At 43.7% G+C, this 14,800-nt stretch overlaps 1 protein-coding gene across 1 annotated transcript in view; it reads left to right on the top strand.

The window, feature by feature from the left end:
• The first annotated feature begins 2,667 nt into the window (after positions 1-2,667).
• Positions 2,668-14,800, top strand: part of CLMP (CXADR like membrane protein) — a 126,279-nt gene continuing 114,146 nt past the window's right edge. Inside the window, exon 1 of the mRNA XM_060304209.2 lies at positions 2,668-2,755. The gene's annotated coding sequence lies outside the window, so the exon portion shown is untranslated. The remainder of the gene's footprint in view (positions 2,756-14,800) is intronic.

Below are 14,800 nucleotides of genomic sequence, written 5' to 3'. Positions count from 1 at the left end.
ACTATTGAGATTTGGGGCCCAATCATTCCTGTGGGGGACTGTTCTGTGCATCATAGTATGTTTAGCAGCATCCCTGGCCTCTACCCACTAGACGCCAGTAACAACTCCAGTTGTGACAACTAAAATGTCTCCAGACATTGCCAAATGTCCTCTAGGGGGGCAAAATCGCTCCCAGTCGAGAAACATTGGTACAGAAGCCAATGCAAAGAAGGTCAGTTACCAAACACCCAAAGTCCTCCCAACTGGGCAATCTTTCCTACAAGATGGTTCCACGGGTAGATCAAGCTCAGGTCCCCTGTGAACACAAGCACCTTCCGCGGGAACGTGTGGTGCTGGAGTGGTCAGAGCCAGGGGGAGTCAACAGTCTGAGCTGCTCCAGCTCAGGTGAAAGCTTGTTCTGAGCAGTAGAGGCGCTTGCTCAGCGCAGTGTGTGGCCCATACAGTGAAATTCAAAAGAAAAGAAAAATTAAAATTCAGGACAAAAGGCAGGACTTACAAGCCACCACGTAGATCAGACCACTTGTGTCTAAGGATTTCTTCCTGGTCCCCTCTTACTTAAGCTCTTGTTCCTAGTGCATTGTTTCTCACTCTTAGACCATTGTGAAAAAGAGCAATTCATCATTGCATTGCCATTCATACTTGGATATTCTACATGAGGGTTCCTATATCATCAGAGAGTTTCTTAATTTGGAGTTAAGAAAAATGGTTTGCATTTCTCTTATTCCAAAGCTGACGTTTAAACCAACATCTCTACTCATAATTGCACTTCCCAGGAGCTAAGTCGCCCTCATGAGAGAATGCCTGATCCGGGCTTTTCTTAACATCACAGCTTAATCAGCCTATTCACTGGTTCCAGAAGATGGAAGGCAGTGAAAGAAGGTGGCCAAGCATTTGCCAACTTCTACCTCACTGTTGGCCCGCACGTTTCATTGATTAATCAGACGTGTTGGAGGGGGGCCTCAAGCAAATTGCTTACCTTCTCCGGGCTTCTCTTTTACTACAATAAAAAATAATAATAACCTTTTCTTGCTTTGCAGGAAAAACTGGTAGATTCAACTACAAATGATATATATTTCACAAATCCATGGAAACTAAAGAGAACATCCATTAAGAAAAAGAAGGGCAAATCAAAGTTGGAGCTATCTTGAATTCTAAATTCTCAGCATCTCACAGGCAACTGTCTTCCTGATTTATTTAGTTTCCCAGTGGAACTGCGCCCAGTCATGCATTTTAGGCGTGCATCAGGAAAAAAAAGGTGAAGTCATAGATTCTTGGCATCTCAGTGTTGGACGCAGACAGACTTTATGAAAATGAACTATTAATCACTTTCTCTGTAACCCGACTGTTACACTTTTCCTGCAGGGGTTTGTGGTGATGGTTCAGCTCTGTGAACACATGAGCATATTGGCATGAAGACAGAAGAGGGTTTGAGAGTTCAGGTGAGGTTCCCCTAAGGTTGTTTTTGGGAATTTGCATGAATCTAGGTATTAGGTATGACCCGTTCACCATAAGTTTCAACGACTATCACTCTTTTGGCAGAACGAGAAATGCAAAGATTGCCTCCAAGGCCAATGGCAAAGGGTTCTCCAGCCTTCACCAGAGGCAGCTAAGCATTACCTGCAACGCAGGGTGACCACCCCAAAGTGTGCCCTCACCGCATGGGTCCATCGAGGTCCAGCGGGTGCTGCCCAACAGCGCGTGACCCCCAGCCAGGCCCACGTCCATACAGAAGCTATGACGTGAAGTTGAAGAGATGAGGTGAAGCTCGGGCCCCTGCCCCCATGACACGTGCAGCCCGAAAGCCTGCTTTCTTGCTCTGCAAACCTAACAAATCCACTGAGAGGAGAAAGGGCAATTTCCCCAGAAATTGTGCCTTGCAGAATTTACAGCACTTTTCCTTGAATTATCTTGTGTGAAACTCAAAGCCCTGTAACATACATAGGAGAGAGATCATAACCCAGATGTTTTAAATGAGGAAACAGGACATTGAAGACCTGGCCCATGATCACAGAAGCATGAGGGTTGGAACCTGGTTTTCCTGACTCCAGACCTTGAGCTCTGCCACCACATCTGCTTCTTCAGGCAGATCTGAAACATTCGAAACCTTGACCTCTGAGTGATGTTTCACGGACCCCAGCCACTTGTCTACCCTCCCCCTGCCCCCAGCACACTCTTGTTCCCAAACCAGCCATAAGGAACTTCGCATCAGTGGCTACGATCTTCTCAAACACCGGATGCAAACAGGTGGGACAACACGTTCCTTTCGTTGGTAATGACTTTGTTACCTACCCTCCTGAGTTGGGCCCCAACAAGGGCTCTCCAACCCTGTGTCATCCAAGCCAGTAGAGTGAGACCGAGTTCTGCTGAGAAACAAAGGAAAGCTTTATTCTTTGATCAGAGAATGGAGAGGTATCAGCTTGGGCTCTAGAGCACACGCATCCGGGACAGGTGATGGGCGGGGCTGATTTATAGCGTCCTGTGTGGGGGGGGGAGGGGCGGGGTTCTTGTAGGGTCGGGCAGCTCTGCTGCGCAGACTCCAGATGGGAGCGGGGGCGCGGGCAGCGTCTTTGCACTCGGCGCGCCGCCACCATCTTGAATCGTGGTGTCTCACGCAGCCCTTTCGCACACGGCCCAGGGAGCTGGCGCGTGGACGTCAGCATTGCCCACGAGGAACTCTGAAGTGTTGGGGGCCGGCCTCTGCACGCGGCCCCCTATGAGCAGGCGGAACTAGACTGAGCACAAAGGAAAGGAAAAGGTTAGACTTTATTACCCAGATTCTATTTTTGCTTCCCGGGAATTGTGAATGGGTTTGCTGGTGACAATATGAAGTTTAAAGTCCTTTCAGTCTCATCTGTTTCCCTGGGTAGCGATGAACATATGGTAAATAATACTGGGAACAGTAAGTACTGGCTGACGAAATGTGGTAAGAAAAAGTTCTAAGAACAGCGCAGGAACCCTAACTGGATGGGACGTGCCCGCTCAAGGGGTCAGCGGTGCGGGTGGGGGCTGGGCTCTGCCGAGGGCGCCAATGGGAGTGGAGGTCGGCCTGCGTCCCCTCCCCCAGCCGCACCCCTCCCCCCACAGCGTGTGTTCCAGTGAGAAGGGGCACCAGTTTATGATCCTGCACATCCCCCCCCCGCCCCGCCCGCGGGCCCCTGAAAGGTAGCGTTGGCCGAGGGGCTTCTTCCTCCTTCACACCAGGCACCCTTATGGCCGGCGTCCACTGGTGCGACACCCGTGCTGTCACGGGTACCAGGACCCCGGGGTAGAGGGCACCATCGTGGTCCTCTTACAGGTGAGGTCGGCAAAGCGTAAAGAAGTTAAGTGATATGACCGAAGCCTCATGGCTGGAACCCCTTGCCGAGTCCCATGAGGACGACCATGCACTGGCGCCACCGCCCACAGGATGCCCGTCCGCCTCTCTCGCACCTGCGGCGTGTGAGGACCATGCTCACACGGGCAAGGTGCCACTGCCAGTGAGCTTCAGGAACTTAATTCAGGGAGACAACCTCAAGCTACTCATAAGAAAAAAACGATTGAAATGCGTTATGCTTGCAGATCTGAGCCAAGGTCCTCCGGCAAGTGTTTTTCATAGATGATTGGAGTTCACACTTTAATGTTCCTGTTTCCCACGAAAACTAGAGAAACCAAACTCGTACCATTTTTCAATGCAATAAGGAGGTTTGGCTTAAGGAGATTTTATTTAAAAAATCAAAAAAACCTGGAGAGACAGAACAAAGACTCCTTCTTGATCTTGAAGCCTAGATAAGGCCGGGAACGCCTGACTCTCCCTCCGGAGACCCTCTGGTCCCCTTCCTCCCCATCTCCATAATTAAATATTCTTCGTCCTCAGCTGTTGTGACAGTAACAGCTTGAGGCACGTGGTTGTCGATTTACAATCTGCTTATGGAGCCGAGCCACTTGTAATTCTCACTCCAAAGCATAGTGACAGCTCATTTAGAATCAATCAAACATTTATTAATAGAAAACCAAGGGGTACAGTCTCTTGATTGAAATTCTCTAGTTTCTTGGCAAGGGCAAGAGCAGGGGGTGAATAACTCACAGGTCGGAGTTGGGGGAGGCCATGTTGTGTCTGGCAAAGAGTCCACTCTGGGAAGTCAGACAGAGGAAGTTTCAAAGCCCGACTCTGCTGCTTTTTAGCTGTGTGTTCTAGGCAAGTAATGAAACCCAGCTGAGTCTCCATTTCTTTCAAGAGGTTGTTGTGAGTCTTAAAGGTAATGAAAACAAAAGGCCTGATGCCTAGGAAGGACTTAATAACAAGCAACCATTGTAAATGAGAGTTATAAAGATGGAAAGTGGAGTGAAACAAAAAGAAAATCATGATTTAAGGTTGACTACTAAAGAAGTGGGATTATTTAACCCAGCAGCTGCTTTCGAGCAGAAGTACTTTTTTTTTAAAATATTTATTTATTTATTTTTGGCTGTGTTGGGTCTTCGTTTCTGTGCGAGGGCTTTCTCTAGTTGTGGCAAGCAGGGTCCACTCTTCATTGCGGTGCGCGGGCCTCTGACTATCGCGGCTTCTCTTGTTGCGGAGCACAGGCTCCAGACGCGCAGGCTCAGTAGTTGTGGCTCACGGGCCTAGTTGCTCCGCGGCATGTGGGATCTTCCCAGACCAGGGCTCGAACCCGTGTCCCCCGCACTGGCAGGCAGACTCTCAACCACTGCGCCACCAGGGAGGCCCCAGAAGTACTTTTAAGTACTTCTTAAGAGGATGGGTGGTACCGGGAGAAAACAGAGAAGGCAGAATTGTCGAGCCCTGTAAGGGGGAACTGGTGATGGTGAGCTTTGTGTTTTGCTTGCATTTTGTTTTGTTACCAGAAACGTAACTAAGGGAATGTCTTGCAGTATCTTCTCAGGTCTTTGGTCCAGTGCTTGATCTCATCTTTATGGCATAGGTGATCCTGCTGGAAGCCCAACAAACAGTAACCTGTATGGTGCCTAGTACATACCAAGTCCTTGTTGAATAGTCGTTGAATAAAAGAATGAATGAATGAGACATAAATTATTTAACAGACCTAATGATCCCATAAGAACACTTGGGCTTTGTGAAAAAGGAAGAAATTGATGCTAACACCCAATTTCTTCCTCTGTGTCCTACTTTCTTACATCAAAATGTGTTAAATATTCTTCCTGGCAAAGGCATTTGGGAAAAAAAAAAAGGAAACAAACAAAAAAACCTCAGAAATGTCCAGATGGATCTGACATGGGTGACAGTCCCCAGAAGTGAAAAAGCTCCAAGACTGATGAATAAACCTCCTCCCTCCAAACTGAGCCAGTGGAGTCTCATCCAACATTTTCCATTTGAATTGTTTACAGCCAAAAAGATGAAACTGACTATATAGTCTTTTAGCCTCCCGTCTCCGCTCCGTCAGCTCAGGCGCCTTGGGCAGTGCTGGGCATGACCACTGTGAGCAGAGCTGACTCTGTCCCAGATCTGCCCCACTTTTTTTTCTTTCTTATCTCTTCTCTCCAGCACCTTCCTCTTTTTTCTCCCTTTCCCCCCTCTTTCCTTGTGCCTTCATTTTCCTTTTCTTTCTCATCTTTCTTTACCTGTGCTCAGAGATTGTAATTCACCATCAGTGTTACTCAGGGGTAAAGAACATGCTGCTTTTTCATGGAAAGTTGTCTTGTCACCTGGGGTCCCAGAAGACTCTGAGTGTAGGTCCACATTCAAGATCTTAACATGACTAATCCATTTCAACTCCACAGCAGTGAAAGCCAGAAATCCTTCCATGAATTTCCCTCCTCCCGAAAAATGTATCGAAGTCATCTTGTCCTACCCCACCTAACCCGAGATGACTCCAATTTCCATCTTCCAAGCCTTTTATTAGAGGTTAGTGTTAATGAGTGTATCAGCCATAGCAGCTGCGTAGAATGATTTCAGTGATGCCTGCTTCAAAGTCCATCTTTGAAATTTGTACCCATCTTTTCTCTGAGTTGTAGCTACTGGTAACTTCTGTTACTCATCCTATAGAAATGTAGCTTCTTAAACCCATCACATCTCTGCTCAAAACCTCCAAAGGCTCCCCATTTTCCATAGGATAAAGTCCAAATGCTCTGTCACTTGGAATCCTGAAAAACCTGCCCCACTTTCCCTTTTCAGTAGCATCTCTGTCCAGACAAACCATCCTCCCTTCTACTGCCTCAGCGTTCACTGCACCTTCCTGCCTCCTGCCTTTGCTGTCCTTTACTTGTATCCCTTTTCCCTTTCTCCATCTCGACCTAACTGGGGACCCTCTTTCTAGGCCCTACTTAAATACTCCTCCCTAGCAATCTGACCTGATTACCCCAACATGAAATAATTACATCTTCACTGCTATCCAAAGCTCTGATGTGCTTACCTTATGCAGTCCCGTGTTACAGACAGCAGCTACCACATGGCGGGCACCTGCCTCAGGCTCGGGGCTGCTGCAGACAACCACACAAGTGATGTTCGCTCCACACCGATCCCATTTGACAGGAGAAGTAGCAGAGATCATGCCCAAGGTCACACAGCTGGGAATTGAAACCAGGTGTACTGGACTCCGGGTCTTGTTCTGTTACATCAGGCTATCCCACAAGAGATAAAGCCTGGGCACTCTTATTCATGCTCATTCATTCAGAAGCATTTATGTGTGTAGATCAGGCCCAGGCATGATGCTGAGAGCCTAGTGTGGGGCCAGCCAAGTGATCCAGGGCTTAGGTAAGAACCAAGGCAGCAGGTATGAATTACTGTTTTCAACACCTACATATCTCATCTGTGAGATTATAAACTTTTTGAATATATGTGTGTAACCCACAATTCATTTTTTACTATATGAGTAAATGTCTTTCTGTTTAAAGAAATGGACTTAAGTTTGTGTAGTTTATATGCTTTCAGATGCTATGTTCTTTGAGACCATCTAATTCTTCTTAAAAATACAGAAGCCTAGTTCTGGAGAGGGTCAGCCATCTGCCTAGAGTTGCATAACAAAATAGTGGCAGGGCAGGATGAGAAGGCCCGTCTTGGGCGCCGGCTGGGCTATCTTCTACTTGCCCACAGTGGAGGTAAAGACCGTAGTCCCTTTGCTACTGCTCAGGCGGTTTATATACTTTCTCTCCCTGAGTTAGTCGTCAGCATTTAATTCTGGATTGTTTCCAGGCTGGAGCCTTCAAGTCCAGGTCAGCAGAGGCCTGGGAGTTGCAGTGATAAATTTCAAGTCTGACACTTGCCAGTTCCCATTGAGCTCCGGGTGAGAAATGTCCCTGGCCTCGTCCATATTTAATATCCCAGTCAGCCAGTGGAAGATTTCACCTCCAGGTAAAGACATTCAAAACAAAGGTTTGTCATTTTAGTGCCATTCAACTGAGGCAGATCACAGGGCCACTCTCGCTGACCTCACTGAACTTCCCAGGGTGTGGGGCTTGGGACAAAGGGCAGTTTTCTCTGTACCTCGTCCCTTCCCACCCTGGGGTGGTCAGACAGATGCCCATGATGACAAACCCGTTGACAGAGTTTCTGGGAGCTCAACCTCTAAGCACACTAGACTTGCAATTCTAGTCTGACTTTGAACCATTCAACCTCTCTTGGCCCCCCTTTCCTCATCTTTTTCTTTTTTTCTTTTTGCTTATAAGCTGGTCTTTTTATATCACATAAAAATTTTTTAACATCTTTATTGGAGTATAATTGCTTTACAATATTGTGTTAGTTTCTGCTGTATAACAAAGTGAATCAGGTATACGTATACATACATCCCCATATCCCCTCCCTCTTGCGCCTCCCTCCCACCCTCACATAAATTTTGTGTGTATTCTCTTTTGTTAATAAGGAAGGAGGGAGAAGAGAATCAGTACATTCTTCACTTTACCATTATTCATATAAATAGTAAATTGCCAGTTTCCACTTTTTAAAATTTTTTTGTTAAAAATTTTATTGGAGTTGAGTTGATTTACAGTGTTGTGTTAGTTTCAGGTGTACAGCAAAGTGATTCAGTTATACATATACATATATTCATCCTTTTTCAGATTCTTTACCCATATAGCTTATTACAGAGTGTTGAGTAGAGTTCCCTGTGCTCTACGGTGGGTCCTTGCTGGTTATCTGTTTTATATATAGTAGTGTGTGTATGTTAATCCCAAGTTCGTAATTTATCCCTTCCTTCCTCCCCGCCACGTTTCCCCTCTGGTAACCATAAGTTTGTTTTCAAAATCTGTGAGTCTCTTTCTATTCTGTAAATAAGTTCACTTGTATCATTTTTTTAAAAAAATTAGATTCTGCGTATGAGTAATAACATGATTTTTGTCTTTTCTGATTTATTTCACTTAGTATGATGATCTCAAGGTTCATCCATGTTGCTGCAAATGGCATTATTTCTTTCTTTTTTATGGCTGAGTAATATTCCATTGTGTATATATACCACATCTTCTTTATCCACTCCTCTGTTGGTGGACACTTAGGTTGCTTCCATGTCTTGGCTATTGTAAATAGTGCTGCAATGAACATTGGGGTGCATGTATCTTTTCGAATTATGGTTTTCTCTGGATATGTGCCCAGGAGTGGGATTGCTGCATCATATGGTAGTTCTATTTTTAGTTTTTTAAGGACCCTCCATACTGTTCTCCATAGTGATTGTACCAATTTACATTCCCACCAACAGTGCAGGAGGGTTAATAGCACTCCATCATAACCTGACTTTTGAGGACTAACTGAAATAACCATGAAAGCACTTTGTAAACTATAAATCACCACATGAGCACAAAGTTCCAAATCTTCAGGTTGTGTTAGGCAAATGCCTGAATTCCTTCAGGATACAAAATGCTGGAGAGGTGGGGTGTTTAGTATCCAGAAATGGAGAAAATAGCCTTCTTTGCAGATATCTGTTTAAATATGTCTCATTGCACCCAGGAAACATGTCATTCTTAGAGGGATCTGCTTTTCTTCATCCTCACAAAGAACAGAGTGAGAGGTAATTGTCAGTCAATAAACACCACATGCTCATTTATTTATTCCTTCAAAGGACATTTACTAAGCACTGAGATGTAGCAGGCAATACACTGAGTTAAGTGCTAGGAATACAGAGATTAATATCAATGTACGTGTATAAACATTTAGAAAAAAGTCTGGAAGGATGTCCCCCAAAGTTTCCTTCCTGTTTTCCTTCCTTAAGTAAAATTAATTTCACAAAACTCTCAGACCGGAGTCAAAGTAAGTCAAGGCTAGTTCTGGCTGTGTGGTGTCTGTGCTGCCATCCTTAGGCACCTCCCCTTGCAAAGCCAAGACAAACACAAAAACGTGACATTGACCAGCAGAAGCAGCATAGCTCTGTCTTCCTGGGGGACCGTTTTTATCTTTGAGGAAACTTTTCCAAAGGGATTGAAGAGTTCCTTTCATTTCTCGTTTGTCTGAATCAGGTCACATGTCCATCCTAAACCACTGGTAAAGGGAACAGTATTACTGGTTTAGACCAGCGATTCTCAAAGTGTGCTCCGGGGACCCTTGTGGGACCCTGATCCGTATCAGAGGCCTCTATAGGTCAAAACTATGTTCATTATAATACTAAGATTTTTTTTTCCTTTTTCATTCTCATTCTCTCACAAGTGTACAGAAAATACAAAAGGTTTATAGATATGAAACTACCACTTTTTGAGGGTATTTTTTCTATTCCTGTTTTTTTTTTCTTTTTTACTTGTGGTATAGTTGATGTACAGTATAATATGTTTCAGGTGTACAACATAGTGATTCACAGTTCTGAAATGTTATACTCCATTTATAGTCATTATAAAATGTTGGCTCTATTCCCTCTGCTGTACAATATATCCTCGTAGCTTATTTTATACATAGTAGTTTGTACCTCTTAATTCCCTACCCTTATCCTTCCTCCTTCCCCCTCACCATTGGTAACCACTATTTTGTTCTCTATATCCCACTTTTTGAGTTTTGATATAGTACCAAATCAGAATATCAACAATTACCTAAAAAAAGTATTAAAATACCCTTCCTTTTTCTAACCACCTGTCTGTGAGACCACATTTTCTCATACATTTTTTAACCAAAACAACATATCACAACAGATTGAATGCAGAAACAGATATGAAAGTTCAGGTGTCTATTAAACCAGACATTAAAAAGATTTGCGAAAATGTAAAATAATGCCACATTTCTCACCAAATATTTTTTTGTTTTGGAAAATATATTACTTTTCATAAAAAAATGTTATATGCAACAGATTTATTATTGTTATTTTTAAGAGAATTAGTAAATATTTAAAAATTTGTTTTAACATCTAATATAGTAAAATTAACAGACATAACCTACACAAACCAAAGCTCTTCGGGTTTTCAATAATCTTTAAGCGTGTAAAGGAGTCCTGAGACCAAAAAGTTTAAACAAGACCAGATATGTCACTGGTCTGGTGTGGGGTGAAGTAGACACCAAACTTTGCCAGGAAGGAAGATGTAGGGAAACAGCTGTTGGTGAAGAACCCAGCAGTGCATACAGCCACTGTTTCTGAATTCTGGAGTTATTGGTTACTGTTATTTTTGAGTTTCTTTATATATTGTATGAACTTTTAAATGAAAATATACTGCTTTTTTTATGAGCAAAGAAAAATCAATAAGACAATTTTTACCTTGAAATAAATAAATGAAAACAAGGACAAATAAGATCCCTAGTTACAGAAGCAGAGAAGCAAACCACTGAGGATGGGCCGACTTCTTCCAAAACGATTGGATGTGAAGAGAAGGGGAGGAAGTGGTGAGCTTTCTGGGGAGGGAGGGAGGAATTCTTCTAAAAAAGAGAAGCAAAAGCAGCACAAACCTATGCTGAGGGAAGGATCCAGTGGAGGAGGGACTGTAGAAGGTAGAAGAGGCGGAGACAACACATAAAGCAAGGTCCCCCAGGAAAGGGGTGCCCAGGAGCAGAGGTAGAGGCAGAGAAAAGGAGCCCTCCTCCCAAGATGGGGGAAGGAGAACTGGACACATGCAAGGTGAAGTGGAGGGAGTTCTGATCCTGTGTCTTTGTGACGATACCCATGCCAGAAACGGAGAGGTTAAGAAGCATGGAAGATACAACCTGTAAGGGGAGCAAGCAGCCTGATCAGAGAGTGCCAACTCAAAATTGAATAGGCACCAGACACCACTTACTCTTCATCCTGCTGGTAATGCTTGACTGCTTGATGTAGACAGACTCATTTCAATATTTTACACCCTTGACTTTCAAGTTACATGGGATTTTGAGCTCTTTAAACAATATTAACTCAAAAAAGGAAAAATAGTAATAATCAATGCTGAGTTCTTCCAGTAGCTCTGAAGCAATATAAAATTTAATCCTTTCTTTGAAGGAAATGTAAACATGATTGATGACTTAATCCAGGGTTCAGCAAATTAAGGCTACAGGACAAATTCTGCTCATCACCTATTTTTGTTGAGCCTGAGGATTAAGGATGGTTTTTGTATTTTTAAATAGTTGGGAAAAATCAAATGAATATTTTGTGACATGTGAAAGTTATATGAGATTCAGATTTCAGTGTCCATAAATAAAATTTCATTGGAACACAGACAATTCAGTAAGAACATGCAGATATAATTAAAAATAAGCTAATTACAGTCTATAGAATTTGTATTAATATATATCGATGTCTGGGAGGGTTTCCAAGAGAAAGTGCTTTACACATTTGGAAGAAGATAAGGGCCACAGCTTGGCAGGAAATGGGAAGGTGAAGCCAGGCAAAGCGTTTGCTGAATATTCCCTCGGGATGCTGGGCGTCATGGGCGGAGAGCTTCCCTGGGAGTGGTGTGGCCGTGTGGCTGGTGGGGTACAGAGGGCGGCGCCTTCAGCTGAGGTGATGCCTCCTCTATTTACCCCATTGTCTGAGCGCATGTGGACAGAGTTGTGAAGCACTGCAGAGGGAATACAAGCGCAATGTAGGGTCCTGGACCTTGCCTGCAGGATACCGCAGTCTACCTGAGAGCTGAGATTTACTTAATGCAAAAAGTTAGTGAAAACTCACAGACTACGGTGTCTGGTACTGATTGTATATGCGATGGATAGACTGGGTTAAGTGTAAAGAATGCCTGAACTAAATAAAGATCTCCCAAATGCTCTTCCAGAATGGTCTCCCAAAATGACTGAGGGAAACTTTTGAATGGACATCTTATGTTTTGGCCCTGCTTAACATTGTTCAGATATCATAGCTACTTTGAGGCCCAGCCCCTCTTTCTGAATGTTTTTTTTCTCTCTCCACTCCTCCCTTCCAATCTGCCCCTCCTGTCTTTTTCCCACTTCCTTCTTTTCTTGCTCTTTTCTCATCACTTCTCTCTCCTCTTATCTTGATGAAAGAAGAAAAACTTAGCAACGAAATACAGAATGTTCATTTGCGACAAGAGTTTATTACTAGACGAAAAGACAATTCTCACCCCTTTAAGAAACAACTTTAATAATCTCTAATCTCTAGCTGCTTTCAATCCTGCTGTTTACACAGGCGTAATTTGACATAATTGCTATCATAAAGTCTACATCAAAGAAATTTTGCTGAAGGCAGCAATTAGAGACGTACGTGCATTCTCCCGAGTTTTAATGGTCCACTGCTCACTTAACCCAGAGTCAGGGCTGCAATAAACAGTCAGACACTTTCATTGCAGTAGGATGCCAGTGAGTTCTATAAAGAAAACAATACAAGGAAAACAATCACCCACTCTCCGATAAACAATGCCATAGGGTAGGAATGCTCTCAGGAGTCCCTTATCTTCCAAACACAGAACCAACCTGCCAAATTGACAGAGTCCCTATAGCTGGATAAAGGCCCTCACTCTCTCTCCTCCCTCATCCAATAGCATGCTAGAAAATAAGCCTGTTCATTTCAAGGCATGGCCTGCTTTATACATCTATAAGCTTTCGTTTCATGGAAGTGCCAATTTGGGAATCTGTGATTAGCAGGCTGTAAAATCACTTCACCCAATTTTGATATTCTTTAGAGAAAAGTTATGTGCTTAACCAGCCAACCTTTCCATTGGACGCTGACTTCTGGGGCTACAAGTTTAAGAAACAACCGAGCAAAAATCAACTCCTTAGTGAACCAGAAGACATTTTCACTTAAATCTTGAATAAAGAATCAGTCTGGGCCTAGGGATCTTTCTTATTTAATCTTCATCATGACTCTGATGGTACAGGAAATATAACTATCCCATTTTACAGATGGGGAAACTGAGGCTTGGTTACATATCAAAATTACACAAGTGGTTCATGGTGAGATCAGATTCCAGTTGGAGCAGTCTGATTCCTGCCTGGGCAGGCTAACTTGTGAGTTTGTATCCTGAACCCTCACATGCTGCTTCCTCAGACCTTGTTGGAGGGCTGTCTCCTCCGTGAAGCCCCCCTGCCCACCTGCCTCCCTGTCCTTCCTGTCTCCTCCCAGAGCATCTCCAAACTTTTGTAGAACGCTCATCACAGCTCTTACTTGTACTGTGGCTCCCCAAGGTCAGGAGAAATGCCATTTTGATCTTTGTAATCCCAACGTGTAGCTCAAGGTATTTTCTCAGTAGATGTTTGTAGGCTGCAGTGGATGGTCTATGAAATGCATCCTGTTACCAGGAAGGGTCTTAGAGAGCATGTGTATGTTCTGTATGGTGCCAATTTGTATTCTCACAACTCACCTTTCTTTTACTCATTCCTTCTTCCCTCCTTTTTGTTAGACCTTGGAACTTTTCCCCCTAATTGCAACTTTATCACAGTTACCCTTTCCTCCATCCAACACATAACATGCATTTATTTTTGACTTTGGTTTAATATGTTTCTCTTGGGAGACGATGAGCTCTTTTCTTTGTTATTCATATTTCTTTGTTAGAGACTACAAATTCTAAGACAGAATAAATTTTGTAATAAATCTTGGAAGAGGACCTTAAATCTAGTAGGTGCTTAATAAATTAATGAATATAATTCCCCTGGCACATCTTTCAGTGTAGCACCACACGCAATTCAACATTCTCTCAAGATTTGTTCATTCATTCATTCATTGAGTAAATGAATAAATGGCTATTACATACAAAGTCACATGTTATAGACTGAGAATACAAAGATGAGACCGATAGGAACTTAGCTTTCAGGAAGTATGTCTACGGGAAGAAAGAAGGAATGTTCCACCAAAAAGAAGCAGAGAATGTACTATGACCATTCCCAGCCGAACAGAGTAGAGAAGACTTCATGGAGAAAAAGGACTTTGCACAAGGCCTTAAGGGTCAGTAATATTTAGAAATTTGGCAAAGAAAGAGACAGATGGGCATTCCAGATGGAGCAAAGAATTTGAGCAAAAGTGAAAAAGTGGGAAAGCCCGGGGCATGTACTTGGAGCAGAGTAAATTTCACTTGCTGGGGCATGGAGTGGGGAGAGAGGAAGGGTAAGAAGTGGAGATGGAAATGTTTGTGAATGCCAGGTGATGAAGCAGTCCAAAAGAGGCTCAAGACATCAAGCCACTGGAAGACTTCCCCTAATTGGCATAGCCCATGGGTGCCATCTCTGGAGCAACCAATGAAGGCCTCACAGGACCCTTGGCAACAGAGGATTGGCTGGTGCGTATTTTCTAACAGTCACCTCCTAACAGATACTTCTACCTTGTAGCAGATTTTCACTTCTGGAAATATAATCCACATCATAATTATAAGTGGCTTTTGCGCTTACTTAGCCTGGTGCAGGCAAGGATTCCATTAACACAGTATTAGGAGCGTCCATAACACCTTGGGAGGAGACTGCCCCCTGATCCTCCTTCCCACCAGCGATCCTTCCCGTCACTCACCCCCATTACAAGTTAGGAATGAAGCCCAAGGCAGT

The sequence above is a fragment of the Globicephala melas genome, chromosome 8, assembly GCF_963455315.2.
Source record: "Globicephala melas chromosome 8, mGloMel1.2, whole genome shotgun sequence".
Classification (NCBI taxonomy): domain Eukaryota; kingdom Metazoa; phylum Chordata; class Mammalia; order Artiodactyla; family Delphinidae; genus Globicephala; species Globicephala melas.
Note: the sequence above shows the minus strand (reverse complement) of the source record. Positions and strands in the feature narration are given on the sequence as shown.